Source organism: Sinohyriopsis cumingii, chromosome 15 (genome assembly GCF_028554795.1).
Source record: "Sinohyriopsis cumingii isolate HCF-2022 chromosome 15, ASM2855479v2, whole genome shotgun sequence".
Taxonomy (NCBI): Eukaryota; Metazoa; Mollusca; class Bivalvia; order Unionida; family Unionidae; genus Sinohyriopsis; species Sinohyriopsis cumingii.
In genome coordinates, this window is record NC_142975.1 from 141761699 (window position 1) to 141778824 (window position 17126).

The 17126-nt window shown below is 36.8% G+C and overlaps 1 long non-coding RNA gene and 1 other non-coding gene across 2 annotated transcripts in view; one reads left to right on the forward strand and one right to left on the reverse strand.

The window, feature by feature from the left end:
- Positions 1 to 2847: 2847 nt before the first annotated feature.
- The window catches only part of LOC149782938 (uncharacterized), a 34849-nt gene continuing 20570 nt past the window's right edge, over positions 2848 to 17126 (forward strand). Inside the window, exon 1 of the long non-coding RNA XR_016414477.1 lies at positions 2848 to 3555. This is a non-coding gene — a long non-coding RNA (uncharacterized LOC149782938). The remainder of the gene's footprint in view (positions 3556 to 17126) is intronic.
- On the reverse strand, positions 4075 to 4147 carry Trnar-acg (transfer RNA arginine (anticodon ACG)). Its single transcript has one exon. It is a non-coding gene; the product is annotated as a tRNA-Arg (tRNA).

Consider the following 17126-nt stretch of genomic DNA (forward strand, 5'->3'; position numbering starts at 1 on the left):
GCCTTTGTTTCACATACACAAAAACCATTCTCAGACACGTGAAATACTTTTAAAATTTGTGAAATTCGTTTGAGCATAAATAATCCGAATTTATTTCAATTACGCAAATGGTTTTCCACATCTGTGAACAAATATACTTATTTTCCTTATGTGAAACTGATTTTCACATATGCGAAAAAGATTTACATGTGTGCACATGACTTTTCTTTTATATATGTGTGTGTGACTTTTTCCACAAATGTATTTTTTCACGTAGAGAGAATACAATCATTTGAAATTATTTACTTATTTTGCATACTGTAAAAGAGAATGTTAAAATATGTAAACAAGAATCGCATTTATTTGACATATGTAGAATTAATTTTCAAACGTGTTAACACAGCTTATCACATGTACCATGTTTAGATTCACGACAACTTGTAGATATCAACTTTTCCGTCAGTTTACTTGGGGGCTCCGAGTGGCCTAGTGGTCTAAAGCGCTCACCGTTCTGGATCACTGCTTTCACAGCTCACCTGTCAGTGTGGGTTCGAATCTCGGCTTGACCAGGATATTGGGTATGTAATAAAACTTTCCAGTAGCTTCCTGTGGTCGGTGGTACTTCCCATGGTCATTTCATATTCTTCTTCCACCAATATACTTATATTATTCAAGGCATAAAAATGCACAAACTTAGTCTTTTCATTCATCGATTTATAATTTCCAATCTAAAGGGGGGTGGGGTGGCAAACACTGTCAAATTTGTTGGCGTTTCAAATCAAACGGGACTTTACTATCACACCTTTAAGGAATGCCAGACCAATTTACCACGCTACTGCTCGACATGGCCGTGATCGCGCCCGCTTAATTTGCAAGTGAAATCCCGCTGATTGGAATACTATCCTCTCATTGGTTAAAGAAAACGACGTCCTGCATTTATTTATAACTTATTTTCAGTTGGCCAATGAGAAGGTAGTATTCCATTCAGCGCGTTGTTCTTGCATATTAAGCGGACGTGATCACGGCCATGTCGAGCAGTAGCGTGGGAAAATGGTCTGGCATTCCTTAAAGGTGTCATAATAAGCCAAACTTTGGATACACATAGCTAAACACCCGTACCAAATTTATTACGCTACGCGAAATGTAGCTTGAAATAACAGCGGTTATTCTTGTAGTTATTATATGGTACATGTATGACAGGTAAATTGTAAGCACCGATACGAGCCCCTGTGTGTATATTCAAACCTGGATACAGTCGTCGATATATGTTTGCTTTGCCAAGATATTCTTCGCTTTTTATTCCAGCCGACGATAATTGGTCGAAAATAGATTAGCACTACTTAATGCCTTCCTAATTAGACTATGGCGATATCAACGCCTTGGAACATACTAGGTGATTCCTGTGATCATTATAGTCTCACTTTACCTCCCCGTTTGTTTGTACCCACCTATCGATTTCAGTAATGGAAAACTTTAATGTGAATAAAAATGCACTCTGACCAGAGTGGCCCTACTACTAGTCTTCTGTGCCTTTCGTGCTTAACACATTAACCCCTGGAGGTTTTTGTCGTTTTCGCCTGAAATTCGAGTAGGAAACAATTTTGAAAGCTATTTCAACTTCCATGTGATTTTCCAATAACATAATGCCTAGTTGTGTTAGAAACTGTTTTTCATTGGCTGTTTGACTTGCGCATGCGCAGAAGGGTAAAGGTTGGAGTTTTTTTTGTGCTTAACGGACCCATTATTTTCGTATCGAGCCCACTCTTTATTCCAAATGCCCATCTTATCCTACTTTTTGCAAAGGTTCATCTGCCTGTTTGCAGTTCATACCAGTCTGCCTTAGATCTGAGACCAAAAAGTCTAAAATCCGGACACAAAATCGGATTCCGACCACGGGCGAATTTTGGGTGGAAAAAAAAATCGGGTCCAAAAAATGAGGTTTTTCCCTCTGTATTTTGTAGTGCAACTGGAACTTCCAGATTATTTGGTATCATTGTAGAGCTACATCTGTCAGCCTATCTATAATACCGCCCACATTAGTGTATCATACATGACCTTGACGCTTCAGAGGTCCGCGGTAGGCTACTACCTCCTGCCACGTAAACTCGTCACCAGGGGATAATGTGTTAACGGACTTCCATACTAACACGGTGCCATATTGCGTACACCATAGACCAGTTCAATTTCCTCTGAAAACAGAGTGACGTAGTTCATCATATTCGGTAACTACCGAATAATCCTGTAAATTACCATAATGTTGAGAGTGTAGAGTTATATCTCTTTGCACACATGTATATAGAAATTACACCACTTGTTAAATCCACGTGAAAGGCAAATTTGTAGTTTCATTATTTTCCTCTGCTTGAATATCGGAAGCAGACGACATAGCATTTTCCATCAATGTTCATACATGCATAGCCGTGCAGACACGCTTCGTTGAAAATGGACTTGTCCAGGAACTGGAAATGATTGGCGAACATGGTCGTCTTTTACACTGGAACGCACAGACAATAACGGTATTTAGTGACCCGCCTAATCGGGTTAGAAATTATAAATCAATAAATGAACTAAGTTATCTGCATCTTTAATCTCATCTGTGCTTTTCGTTTTTTAAAATCGGTAGAGGGTACAAGCAAACAGGGAGGTCTATTCAGACTATAATCATATTAATAGCAACGTACTACACGACCTTTACCTTATTCAAAACGAGACAAGGATGCTGCTGCACGCTTTGCTTCATGTAATCGGATTACACGGTTCAGCTACACGGATATAATTTTGCACATTCGTCTTGTTTAAACTGAATGCTATGTATGACAACCACAAAGTTTTCGGTACACGACGAAGGTGTTTTGTACAATCGTTATTTATTGAGAGCAACATACGTGCAAGAGTTGTCAGCAAAAATGACAAACATTTCGAGATTCAAAAGCTCCCTTGTGTACTTTTAGAAGAAAGGACAATTTATCAGAGTTATCAAACGTGTCATTAGCCAATTTAATCCGAAGGGTAAAGCATGGGGTGCTGCGCTTAATTTTCGCATATCCCCAGGCCGTCAATCTAAACTTTTACGAAAACTGAGCGGGCTCTAACACAGGCTCTATGGCAGTGCTGTCCAACCTTTTTGACACCATGGGCCACTGAAAAATGTTTTTCTTGAAGCCGAGAGCCGCAGCAGAAAACTGAAAAGCAACGACTATATAGCTGCTCGAGCTCTGGCAGGCCATTTAAAATCAGCCCGCGGGCCGCGGGTTGGACAGCACTGCTCTATTGTCTGAAAATGTCGTTAAACCCCACAAAACAAAAAACAAATCAAAGTACTGTCCTCGCCGGCTATTTTTAGGTATGAGGTATTTACGCGTTGTGTCACATCGTATTAATTCATAATGTCCATTACCTTTTTCACTAAATAACCTACTTGTGTTGCTCTACCGTAAAACACCAGAGTTTATTGTACGTATAATGGGTTCACTTCTCACGAGAAGCTCTACATTAAAGGAATGTGAAGTGTCCAAGCGCAGATATACATTAGTCAGTCCTTTTTAAAATGGCGCGCACAGGCTGTTAACCCCCAATGTAAGTACATGAATACGCTAGTCTGGTCAGTACTTTCTTAAATGACAAGTAACGACTCATGGGCGCCCGCAGAATTATTTTCGGGTGGGTGGGTCAAACATGCAGTGGTCAGGTATTGTTTTACGGCTAAAACATGTTTAGAGATGAAATGGGGGGGGGGGAGAGTAGGCTGTAGGCTGCAAGTGGCCCCCTTCCCGGCCCTATTTGCGGGCACCCAAGTACAGTCTCGTTGACACCCACTATGAATATACACTTGTCAGTACTTCTTAAAATGATACGTGTGATTGGTGTGTCTGTGTGATTTGGATTTTTAACGTAGCTTTAACAATTTTTCAGTCATATCGATGCTATGTATACAGTGTGGCAATTTATAGTAATGTCTGGCACCCGGGTGTCGTGCCGCGGAAATGTAGCATAATGTCCTACCCAGTCACATTATCCCGACACCAGGCTGACCAGTCCTAACACTAATCTCCTAATGCTGATCAGCTTTAGTACCATTTTAAAAAGTATTTGGTATGTCCCGGCCGGGGTTCGAACCCGTGACCTCCCGCACCGTAGGCGGTCGCTCAAACCACTAGGCCACCGAGCCGTAAACTCACATGTAAATGCCGTTGACGAACAACTTAGATATACAGTTGTGCTTTTGAAAATGACACTTACAGACTGTACTCATTTCGATTGTATTTACACTGTCTCGCGTATGTGTTTATGCAGGGTAGATCAAACGCCAAAGCCCGACCAGGACTACTCATTTTCGAAGTCGGGCAAGTAAAATTTTCTAAGTCCTTTTTTCTTATTTTAAAGATGAGCAAGTCCTAATTCGTGCTGTAATCACGTTATATACTTTTAACTGGTCAGTCATACTAGCGGGACGTAATGAACGCTTGATTTTACCCTTTTCCATGTACACTTGCTCATTTATATCTTGTATCACACCTACCGGTGGTCATTTCTAACTGGAAGGAGGGAGGAGATTTTCTTCTGCCTGTAATGCATGTTACATGTTGTGATATTTCAACGATGTACATGCATCGATCTAAAATAGTGAAACGCGCGCGCGCGCGTTTGTGTGTGTGTGTGTGTGTGTGTGTGATTAGGATTCTTAACGTAGCTTTAACAATTTTTCAGTCATAGCGGTACGATGTCTGCATTGTGGCAGTTTATAGTGATGTTTAGCACTGGGGCATCATACCGCAGACATGTAGCATGATGTCCTACCCAGTCACATTATCCTGACACCAGGCCGACCAGTCCTAACACTATCCTCTTAATGCTGAGCGCCAAGCGAGGCAGCTGTTAGTACCATTTTTGTAAGTCTTTGGTATGACTCGGCCGGGGTTCGAACCAACGACGGTGGACGCTGTAACCACTAGGCCACCGGAGCGGTCGTGAAACTTGTGAATGACGCCAATCGAGTGTCTTACGCTAAAGCAAGTGCACCAAAATTCTGACATGTTTATCTTGAAATTTCGACCCATATCTCAAGTTTTTATATTAAAAAATTGTCATGCCATCTGTGCATGTGTTGAGAGAGAGAGAGAGTGTGTGTGTGTGTGTGAATGTTAAGTAACATTTTCACACTCTTGCGTGTTTGTTGTGGATGTCCGCGCAAACGCACACATAGATTATAATGTCCCATTCCCAAACATACACCTAATCCCTGTTCTTATTCTATGAAAAAAGCTATAGACACTTCTACATGGGGATGTGTTTACCTACCTGATACGTTAACATACCTGTCTATTATCATATGTCCACCCAGTGTGAAATAAATTGGATCGCGTAGCAGCTTGGAGCGTAACATGCTTACCGATAACAAACGGAAAATTCTGTTTTACAATGTGCTCCGAATGATTGTTGATTTCACTTTTTGTGTGAAATGTGCAACCTCCGTAATTAACGTTGAAAACCAAAATTTCTACTTACATATGTCATATATATTGTGAATTCCTCAGAAAACAGGCACTACATGACTCATTGTGACTTCAGTTTTACATCTTAACTTCCCTGGGCGAGTCCTGTCGAAAATGGCGCTTGTCGTAGTTATGTCAATAAACTGATAGTAGTTTTCACTGCTAGGATGCAATGAAACAGCGTTATCTCGATGTCGAGTATTCTTTTGTCAAGACACTTTGAGAAGTTTACATTTATTACCATAATCAGTGGATACAATATCAGATATATGGACCTAATAATTGAAAATACATGTGATATTTTTGTTGTCCCTTTTTTCTGTTGGAAGACAATCTTGTTAATGTCTGTTTAAGAAAAGCAATATATATATATATATATATATATATAAGCAGCAGGGAGGGTGTACAGACCAGGTGGCTCAGATAAATTTAAGCCTCCCACCAAACATTTCTCCGTAGAAGCCTCAGAAAGCAGAAATAACGCCTCCTGCGCAAATTAATCCGCAAAATTTCAACCCAAGATGCAATTTCAGGCATAAAAAAAAAGGCAGCTTTTTTGGGGGGGGGTATTGTAAAATTTGTTTGTGCCATAATGAATTATGGTGGGTTGCAGATGCTAATTTTATTTCACATTAAAACAATATCATTGAAAATAAGATGAGTAAAAAAACTAGCACAGTTGGAGAGCCTCATTCGGCTAGATTAGTGCGAGAAGAATTAGCGGCAGTAAGGAAACTTATTCCGACAAAACGATTATTTAAGAAAAAAGTTCGTGAGTACGATGATGAGCAACATCATATTGGTGAAGTATCGTCAAAGTGGTTGAGTCCAGTCACCGGAGTTATCGAACAAGTAGCATACGGCAAACAAAAGAAAGATAAGGAACTTAGAGATCTTGGGCTTATTCCTATGACAAGAGATATCGAGCAACACACTCGAGTTGTTCCTGGTCAACTTGATCAAATTCATCAAGAACAAACTCAAGTACGTCAAGCACAAGCACAAGCACAAGTGCGAGCACAAACACAAAAGTTACAAGGACAATTGCAGCAAGCACGAACAAAAGCACAGGTGAGAGCGCAAACACAAGCGTTGCAAGATCAGTTACAGCAAGCACAAGCACAAGCACAGAAACAAGAAGAAGAACAAGAAGAAAGATTAAGGATCCCAGGCTCCAGTAAATTTACCGATGATACTATCGCAGAAATAAAATCAATGAAACCGAATGAGGTTGTGAAATTTACTGCAGAAAATTATATGAAAGATAAACGAAAAAAATTTATGAAACCTAATACCGCCGAAAATGTATCATTTGCGCAATGGACCAAGTGGATATACTATATCTACAATGATGTCACAACGGTTAAAAACGATCTAGAATATCCTAATTTTTTATCTGCTGTGAACAATTATGGAATATTGCATCAACCTGAATCATTATCGCTACCTTCATCTAGCAAAATTGAAACTAAACCAAAGAAATTTGAACCAGAGGATTTTCCAAAAATCGGACAAAAATTATCAATGCCATTACAAGTCTTTACCGACGATGCTCTTGAACAATTTAGGGACGAAGATAAATTAATTCAAATAGCTAGATTCGGTTTTATGGAACCAGAAAAATATTTGAATCCACAACATCAGCTTTCAAGACCGACAAGAAGCCAGTGGATTCCTACTGTGTATTTTGCTTCTGTGGGTAAACCTACAAACACAAAAGATCCTGGGTATGTAAATTTTTTAGCAAAAATAAATCTATTAGATTTAGAAGAAAAAATATTATCTGAGAAACCAATAACAGGAAAAGGATATTCAGTTTGCCCCGACAGTGTTGTTAACGACGTATCTCGCCTCGAAGTATTAATCGGAGGAAAGCGAGCCGGAAATAACTCTCACGAAATAATCAACGAAGCATCAGATATTTGTCAGCGATTATTCCGTGGTGGCGTGATTGATTCTCATGTTTATAAAGAACTTGTTGATGAGCTTATCGATTAAAACAACATAATTGAAATAATATGATTATTCACAAACATCAACGCAGACCCAATCAGGTCCGCGTAGTTAATTCTCGATTACCAGTATATAAATACGTTCACGGCAATGGACTCGGTGATATCATTGGAAGTCTTGTCACGCGAGTAGCACCTAAAATTGGTCCAGTGATCAAACAACTAGGATTAAAAGCAATAGGAAAGATTGGTGAGACTGCTGTTTCTGGTATTGGCAATTTAGCTAGTAAAGGATTCAACGCTGTCAAAAGTAAAATATTAAATTTAATACGTAAAAAAAGACCAGTCAGATTACCTATCACTAGAGAGATGCCGCCCGAAATTAGCAAAACCATAAATGAAGCAGCAAATAAGAAAATAAATGATCTGGCGCAGGAAGTTGCTAAGACGAATATAGCACATGAAATTGCAAACACAAATCTGGCGCATGAAATTGCAAACACAAATCTAGCTCATGAGATTGCAAATACAAATCTTGGAAATACAAGTTTCATTTCAGGAGATGGTCTTCGTTTTAGACGATATCATTAGTAATAATGTTTTCACAAGTGTCAAATGAAGTGTTTGACATGGACGAGCCTGTGGGTAGAGACACATCCGTGCGAGATTTTCAGTATTTCTCGTACGAGGTAGTTGAACCAAATACACCTAACCGCAAGGAAATTCAAGTTCACGATACAACAAGATATTTTCTTCCGTCTGAGGCGTATATCGAGGTTGTTGGGATACTTAATAAAACCGATAATACCAACTACGATGCAAATTTTAACGTTGGATTTGTCAATAACGGTATCATGGCATTATTCAAGAGTGCCACTTACATGATTGATGGAAGAGAGATTGAATCAATCACTGACAATGTTGATGTAGCAACAACGATTATAGGCCTAGCAAGATACTCGGATGATTTCACCAGATCGGCTGGTCCTAGCATGATGTTTGCTAAGGATAATTCTAATGAACCTATATTCAAACCGTTTGTTGTTAGACGACCGAATAATAACGCCGGCAATGCTGTTGCTGATGTTGAAAATATGATAATTAATCAAACTGAAAATTATAATCTTGGATTTGCTACGCGAAAGAAAATGTTAGTTGGAGCCGAGAATAATTTCTCCTGTGCAATTCCGTTGTCTCACATTTTTGGATTTTGCCGGCATTTCAGGAAAGTTATTTATGGAGCAAAGCATACAATCTCCTTTATTCGAGACGCCGCGGGTAATGATAGAGCCATTTGGCGAGATGCGGGTGATGCTGGTAAGGTAACATTAACTAAAATTACTTTGTGGATGCCAGCAGTAACACCATCAATTCGCGAAGAAGAAAAATTATTATCATTCATGAATCAAGGAGGAAAATCCATCATGTCCTGGCTAACAACAACAACCGACTCCTCCGATGTTAATATGAACGGAATATATACTTGGCGAATTGCGTCACAGCAAGGTGTTTCAGCTCCCAGGCATATCTTCATTGTTCTTCAAAATGCAAATAGATACGATCAAACTCACAGTCACATGATATTTGATCAATTTGGGGCAACAAACGTATCATTAAGAATAAACGGTCAACAAGAACCATCCGAAGAAATAGCTATTAATTTTGCTCAATATTCTACGGCACGCGCGTATCATCGATTATTAAGTTTTATGGGTCGCGATCAAAATATTGATACCGGATTGCAAATATCACAATTGGATTTTAATACTCTCTATCCCATCTATTATTTTTCCCTGGAACATCTTGATTTGGTAAAGCAGTCGGTTGTCGATATTCATTTCAAAGCCAGAATTAACACTGGAGGACCGGCAAGAGCCATCGCGGTTATTCTTAGTGATAGAACAATGATCCTAGAAGGCATCAGTGGTAGAATGAGAGTCATCGACGCGCCCGTAGAAAATATGTGATAAATTCTAAATTTAGATAAAGTGATTATTAATATGCCATACGAACACGTCAGCGTAACACTGACCCCGGGTCAGATAAAAAAACTTCAAGCAGCAACAACAGCGCGAAGAGGTTTAAAATTAATCTTGAAAAATAATCAGATTCACGGTGGACCTAACAAACTATCACTGACACGAGGTCAACACGGACGATTTACCAAAGCCAGATCAATGAATTCTGGTGTTCATGTAACTCTCTCCATTGGCGCAGTGAAAGACATGGTCAAGGTAGGTGGCTTCCTTCCTTTCCTATTGCCTTTATTAGCTCCGTTGATAACGGGCGCGTTATCAGCAACGGCTGGATTCGGAGTTAAAAAATTATTGGATAAAGTTACCGGAGGAAGATACGGTAAAAAAAAATACCATCGCGGATCCGGCCTGAGACTAGGACGACCTCCAATGTACGGATCCGGCCTAAGATCATCACGCCATCATCGAATTTAGATTTAATCAATGAAGCAAAGAAAAAGAAAATAAGATTTTTCAGAGGAGTATTCATGCGAGATCAATTACCGGACAAACCAAATTCTACCGAGACAGGAATAATAAATCTCGATAAAAATTCTGGTCCTGGCACTCACTGGGTTGCGTACGCGATTAATCCTCGCGAAATCATTTACTTTGATTCGTATGGACTAGCACCACCAAACGAATTTTTCAAATATATTTCCTCGCTGAAACTTCCAGTTTGGTATTCAACACTTCCAACGCAAACATCAACCGATCCACCAATATGCGGTCCAGAATCAATTAACGTTCTTGATGCAATTTCAAAATCATCCCGCCCTTATCACAAAATTTTATTTGAATATACCGTAGATAAATATCATGGTTGACATTTATGGTAGATCTCTCTTTAGAAAGAAAGAAGAAACAGATGAAGAAAAAAAAATCGATACATCAAATTTTGCAACCAAGAAAGACATTAACAATCTTCTATCGTTGGCAGAGATAAATCCTGGTGAAATTGCTGTTTTTCAAAATACCGAAGGTCGATTACAAACTAGCAATGTCAAAGTCACTGATATGATTAGCCGAGATGAATATAACGAACGCATCAAGCAATTTACTCAATTATCAGATTCAGTAACAAAATCTATCACTGACGTTACTAATATTATCGCAAGTTTACCATCAAAGGCAAATATCGCAGATGTAGAAAAATCTGATAAAGAACTATCAGCGACATTATTGTTAAAGTTGGATAAGGCAGTCTACAATGAAGATCAGGAAAAACTTACAAAACAACTAACTAAACTAACTAACGATCTTAAAAAACTCGATGAAACCTTAAAACAACTTAGCAAGAAAGTTGATGATAATATAAAGAAAACAACTGATACTTCATTCGTCGCAGATCAATTAACAAAGAAAAAAGTTGATCAGGAATTGCACGATGACCTCATTGATAAAGTAGGAAAGATCAACGAAGATATTACTAATATTATCGCTGACGTTTCTGAAATAAAAACCACAATGGATAAGAAAGGCGATAAAGTGTTATACGACGATCTTAGCAAGACAACAAAGAAAATTAGCGATGATATTGCAAAAATCAATAAGCACATCGAATCGTTACGTGGAAGTGATGATTACGATGATCTTGTTGAAAAAACAAAATCCATCAACGATGATATTGCCAAGATAAACAAAGATATCGAAGCGGTGCGTTCACTAACATTCCAAAAAGCTGATAAAACATCACACGACGATCTTAGTGATAAAACAAAGAAAATTAGTGCTGATATTGAAACGATGCGTGTGTTAATGAATCAGAAAGACGAGAAAACAAAATCTATCAATGATGATATTGATCAAATCAGCAAAGATATTGAAACAGTCCGTGGATTAGTACACCAAAAAATTGATAAAACATCACACGATGATCTTGGTGAAAAACTAACAAGAACAACCAGGGACGTTACTAACATTCTTGCCGATGTTACAAAGATAAATACTGCAATAAGTGAAAAAGTTGATAAATCATCACACGACGAGAAAACAAAATCCATTAATGATAATATCAATCAAATCAACAAGGACATTGAAACGGTTCGTGGATTAACTCATCAAAAAGTCGATAAATCATCACACGATTATCTTAGTGAAAAACTAACAAAAACAACCATGGACGTTACTGGTATTCTCGCAGATATTAACACAGTACGTGAACAGAAAATCGATAAATCATTATATGATGAGAAAACAAAATCCATCAGTGATGATATTACTAAAGTTAGTAAGGACATTGAAGCAGTTCGTGGATTAACGCAGCAGAAAGTCGATAAATTATTATATGATGAGAAAACAAAATCCATCAGTGATGATATTATTAAAGTTAGTAAGGACATTGAAGCAGTTCGTGGATTAACACAACAGAAAGTCGATAAATCATCACACAATGATCTTGGTGAAAAACTAACAAGAACAACCAGGGATGTTACTAACATTCTTGCTGATATTAACGCAGTTCGTGGATTAGCAAATCAAAAAGTTGATAAATCATTGCACGACGAGAAAACAAAGAAGATTGATGAGGATATTAACGCAGTTCGTGGATTAGCAAATCAAAAAGTTGATAAATCATTGCACGACGAGAAAACAAAGAAGATTGATGAGGACATTGAAGTAGTTCGTGGATTAGCAAATCAAAAAGTTGATAAATCATTACACGACGAAAAAACAAAGAAGATTGATGAGGATATTACTAAGATTAGTAAGGACATTGAAGTAGTTCGTGGATTAGCAAATCAAAAAGTTGATAAATCATTACACGACGAAAAAACAAAGAAGATTGATGAGGATATTAACGCAGTTCGTGTATTAGCAAATCAAAAAGTTGATAAATCATTACACGACGAAAAAACAAAGAAAATCAGTGATGATATTACTAAAGTTAGTAAGGACATTGAATCAGTTCGTGGATTAACACAACAGAAAGTCGATAAATCAGCACACAATGATCTTGGTGAAAAACTAACAAGAACAACCAGGGATGTTACTAACATTCTCGCCGATATTAACGCAGTTCGTGGATTAGCGATTCAAAAAATTGATAAATCATTGCACGACGAGAAAATAAAATCCATCAATGATGATATTGAAGCGGTACGTGAATTAGCAAATCAAAAAGTCGATAAATCAGCACACGACGAGAAAACAAAGAAAATAAACGAAGATATTACTAAGATTAGCAGCGACGTTGAAACAGTTCGTGGATTAGCAAATCAAAAAGTCGATAAATCAGCACACGACGATCTTGGTGAAAAACTAACAAGAACAACCAGGGACGTTAATAACATTCTCGCCGATGTTACAAATATAAATACCGCAATAGTTCAGAAAGTTGATAAATCATCACACGACGAGAAAACAAAATCCATCATTGATGATATTAACGCGGTTCGTGATCAGAAAGTCGATAAATCAGCACACGACGATCTTCACAAGAAAATCAACGAAGATAATACTAAGATCATTGAAGATATTAACGCAGTACGCCAAATCGCAATTAAGAAAGTTGATAAAACAATACACGACAATATCCAAAAGAAACAAAAGAAAATCAACGATGATATTCTCGCAGATGTTACCAAGATAAATACTGCGATAGAAGAAAAAGTTGATAAAAAAACAATTGATGATATTAATGAGAAAGTAAAATCTATCAATGATGAAATTGCTAAGGTGAATGCAGCAATGAATGAAAAATTCGATAAATCATCCATTCTAAAAATCACCACAGAATTAAATGATCTTTCTATAAAAATTAATCAAAAGGTCGATGAAGTATTGTACGACAGAGAAATTCTTAACATCAACACAAAACTATCACAGTTGAATATTCCTGAACTGGCGCGTATCGCGATACCTGATGAAGTAGCAACAGATAAGTTACAATGTCACGTATCGTTTGCGACTCACGAAATAAGTGGTTTTTGGACAATTGATTATAATGAATTTACATTTACTCCGAAATTTGATGGTATATATCGAATATACGTTTTATCACAAATAGATTTTATGATACACGAAAAAGAAGATGATTTTCATACGTTTTTTCCTGGATTTTACATTATTCAAACGGACAAAAATAAAACTAGAACTTTCACATTAACGTCATTAGATAGAACAATCATGAGACCAGTTAGTTATATCGTAATATTCGAATATTTAGTTGAGTGGGGTAATCTGAGAACACAATCCAAATTGGTTGGATAAATAACTAATAATGACCGCATCAGATTATCGATATAATCTTGCGCGATCATGGCAAGATTCGCTAAAAAAACAAATAGACGAATATCAAATAAAAATAAAGAAATACCAGCGCAGATTAGTTATTATTGATGTTGTTGTTTATACCGCATCAGCAATAATCGCCGGCGCGGGTATTGTTTTATCCGTAGTAACAACAATCGCGCCGATCGTAGCAACAATAATAATTTCATCAACAACAACGATAGCTGGCGTTCTCAATATTATTGCAAGAAAAATATCTTCATGCACCAGCGAGAAACTATTATCGTACAAAAATAAACTAACTAAAATTAACGACGCATATTCGAAGTTATCATCGCTGATTTCCGAAAGTCTCAACGATGGAGTTATATCCGATATAGAATTTTATTCGATGATCAGCATCTACTCGGAGATTGAACAAATGAATAATAATAATGTCCGAGTTAGTCCAGATAGTGACAAACACAACACCGCCGACAACAACGTTAATATCACTAAGCTCAACTAATCCAGAATTTAGTATTAGTTTTCCAACTCCAATTAGCGTCAAGGAAATGGCATTGATACAGTTACGAGTTTATAATAGCTGGCCTAATATCAGATCAAAATCATTCGGTAAATTATTATCAAACAATTCACTTGTTGTTGCTGATAAGAAACACGCCGATGGAACTCCTAGTTGGTTTGTCGTTAGTATACCAACCGGCAGCTATGAGATTGAACAGATAAATAGCGAGTTCAACACTAGAATATCGAATATTACTGGCGATGCTCATCCAGGAATAAAGATATCAGCACATGAACCAACGTTATCATCAATCATTGAAGTATCGTCGCCGTATATGGTAGATATTTACCGTTCATCTATTAGGACAGTATTAGGCTGGCCTGATATTCCGCCTGGTAGAATAACAACACCAGAACCAAAGAAATCCGACTTTATCAGCAATGAAAAAAACTTCCACGGACTTGACTTGGACTATATTGATCAGTATGAACAAACTAAGGCGAGTCTTGATTTTTCATCAGGATCAGTTTATATGCTAGATTTGTTCGAGGATAGCATTACAATATTATTTGTTAAAATTATCAACGAATACGAAATACAAAAGAAACTGTTAGAACATTATTTCCAAGATTGCGTATTTAACGTACAAGCTTCATGTAACGAAATTATAATTACAACAGAGCGGATAAATAAATTAGCTGCTGATATGGAACTTATTAACGAACTAGCAACGGGCTATATACAAAACAGCGCCGTCTTTGGTATGGGTTTTATTATTAACGCGTTTATGCAACGACATAATCTAACCGAGAGGACGTTGCCAAATTATAAATTTCCCGGCTACAATGTTGATGAGATGAGAAAATTTGTCGCTGATACAGTCGATAGGTTATTTCCTAAATTACACGACGCGTGGGTTAAGAAGAAAACACAAGCAGAATCAATCTTGATGCATGATAATGATGGAATTGGACAAGGGAGACATATATCACCTGGGATAGTTAATATAACCGAAGTTATTGCTGTTTATCTTCATGCTGATGTTGTGGAAGGTAGCTACAATGTTGATCCTGCAATATCAAAAGCGGAGCAGGGATTTATATTATACACATTCTCTCCTAATGTCTCTCCTGGTTACTTGATAATAAAGGAGCCAGTTAATCCGTTTTACCTACGCTGTCATAATCGATTATTATCAAGAATAAATTTCAAACTAACAAATCAAGATGGAAATTTACTTGATATTCGCAGAGAAACGTTAAGTATAAGTTTGTTGGTGAGATCGTAAATCTGTATCCCAGGGAAAAACAAACGAAAAAAATAAATAAAATCCAGGGAAATTTTCACAAAATAAAAAAAAAGATATTTTTTCTGAATTTTATTTATTTTTTTAATTTTGGCGGGGGTATTTACCCTTCAAATCGAGTAATTTATATAATTTCGTGAATCCGCTGGGGTAAATACCCCTCAAATCGAGTAATTTATATAATTTCGTGAATCCGCTGGGGTATTTACCCCTTAAAATTAATAAATTTGTGTAATTTCAGTAAATAAATTATTTTGGTAAATAATAAAAAAAAATTAATAAAAATCAGAAAAATTAAGAAAGTTTCGTAATTTTATGTTTTTTGTTGAGTATTTACCCCTCAAATCGAGTAATTTATATAATTTCGTGAATCCGCTGGGGTATTTACCCCTCAAATCGAAGTAATTTATATAATTTCGTGAATCCGTTAGGTAAATACCCCCGCCAAAATTAAAAAAATAAATAAAATCCAGGGAAATTTAAATCTTTTTTTTTATTTTGTAAAATTTCAAAGATTGGAAAATTCTCTTGTTTTTTCATCAACAAGTTTTTTCAGTTGTCTGACACGAGAACTTGTGATTTTCCTTGATTCATATGCGTCGGATAAAATTAATCTAGCTTTTTCTACTAGCGTTGATAATTTAACAAAATCCTCGATGTGATCATCACTAACCGTTGCAAGTGATTGATACATCGCGATTTGGATCTTCTTTATTAATTTATATTCTGACGGCAGGGTATATTTATATTCGAGTCTCCCTAGAATAATTGTTTCGAATTCTGATCTGATTTTATTCACATCAAGGTCCGATGGGAGATCTATTTTTCTTTTCAAACTATTAATCTCTCCCATAATATCGTTTATTATTTCTTCGTCCATTATACTAATTTTGTAGTATTTAATTATTCTTCATCATCATCAAATATTATTGGAACATAGAAGAATCTGATCCACTCACCGAGATTGTAGGAAAATGTTCTGTGGTTTATTCCCTCCGCTACTCGCCATATCGATACTGGAGTAATTTCATAAAATTTCGCAGCAGCATATATCGACTCAAATGCAATTTCTTCATTTGTTTCTTGATTTACCGACTTAACTGACTTGGCATCTTTCGGATGTTTTCCAGTGTTACCCGAGGAACAATTTTCACTCTGAGTCACAACTCGAAGATTAGTTAATTCATTATTAAGTTTATTTCCATCGATATGATCTATAACCAAATTGTCTCTGATGAGTCCATGGAAACATTCGAACACAAATCTGTGAACGAAGTAATTTGTTTTTCTTCGCCTATTATTTTTGCTGATTGTAAATTTGAGATATCCATTCATATTAATATTACCAACAAGATTCTTCGTTCTGATGTGTCTCACATTTCCATCCTTGGATGCTTCATAATCATCAATGGTAGGATGTGATCTATATTCACTCATAGGAATCGTTGATTTCATTTCCATATATAATATTTTATACTTCTAAATCATAATTTGCTTTGAAACGATTAATATAATCTTCTTCACAAGAAATTACTGAGGAAGATTTCTTTTCATAATATCTCCGTAGCTCACGATATTTCTTTCCACCACAAGAAAAACATAATCGAGTCTTTCCTCGAATGCCAACTTGGCAAACCAAAC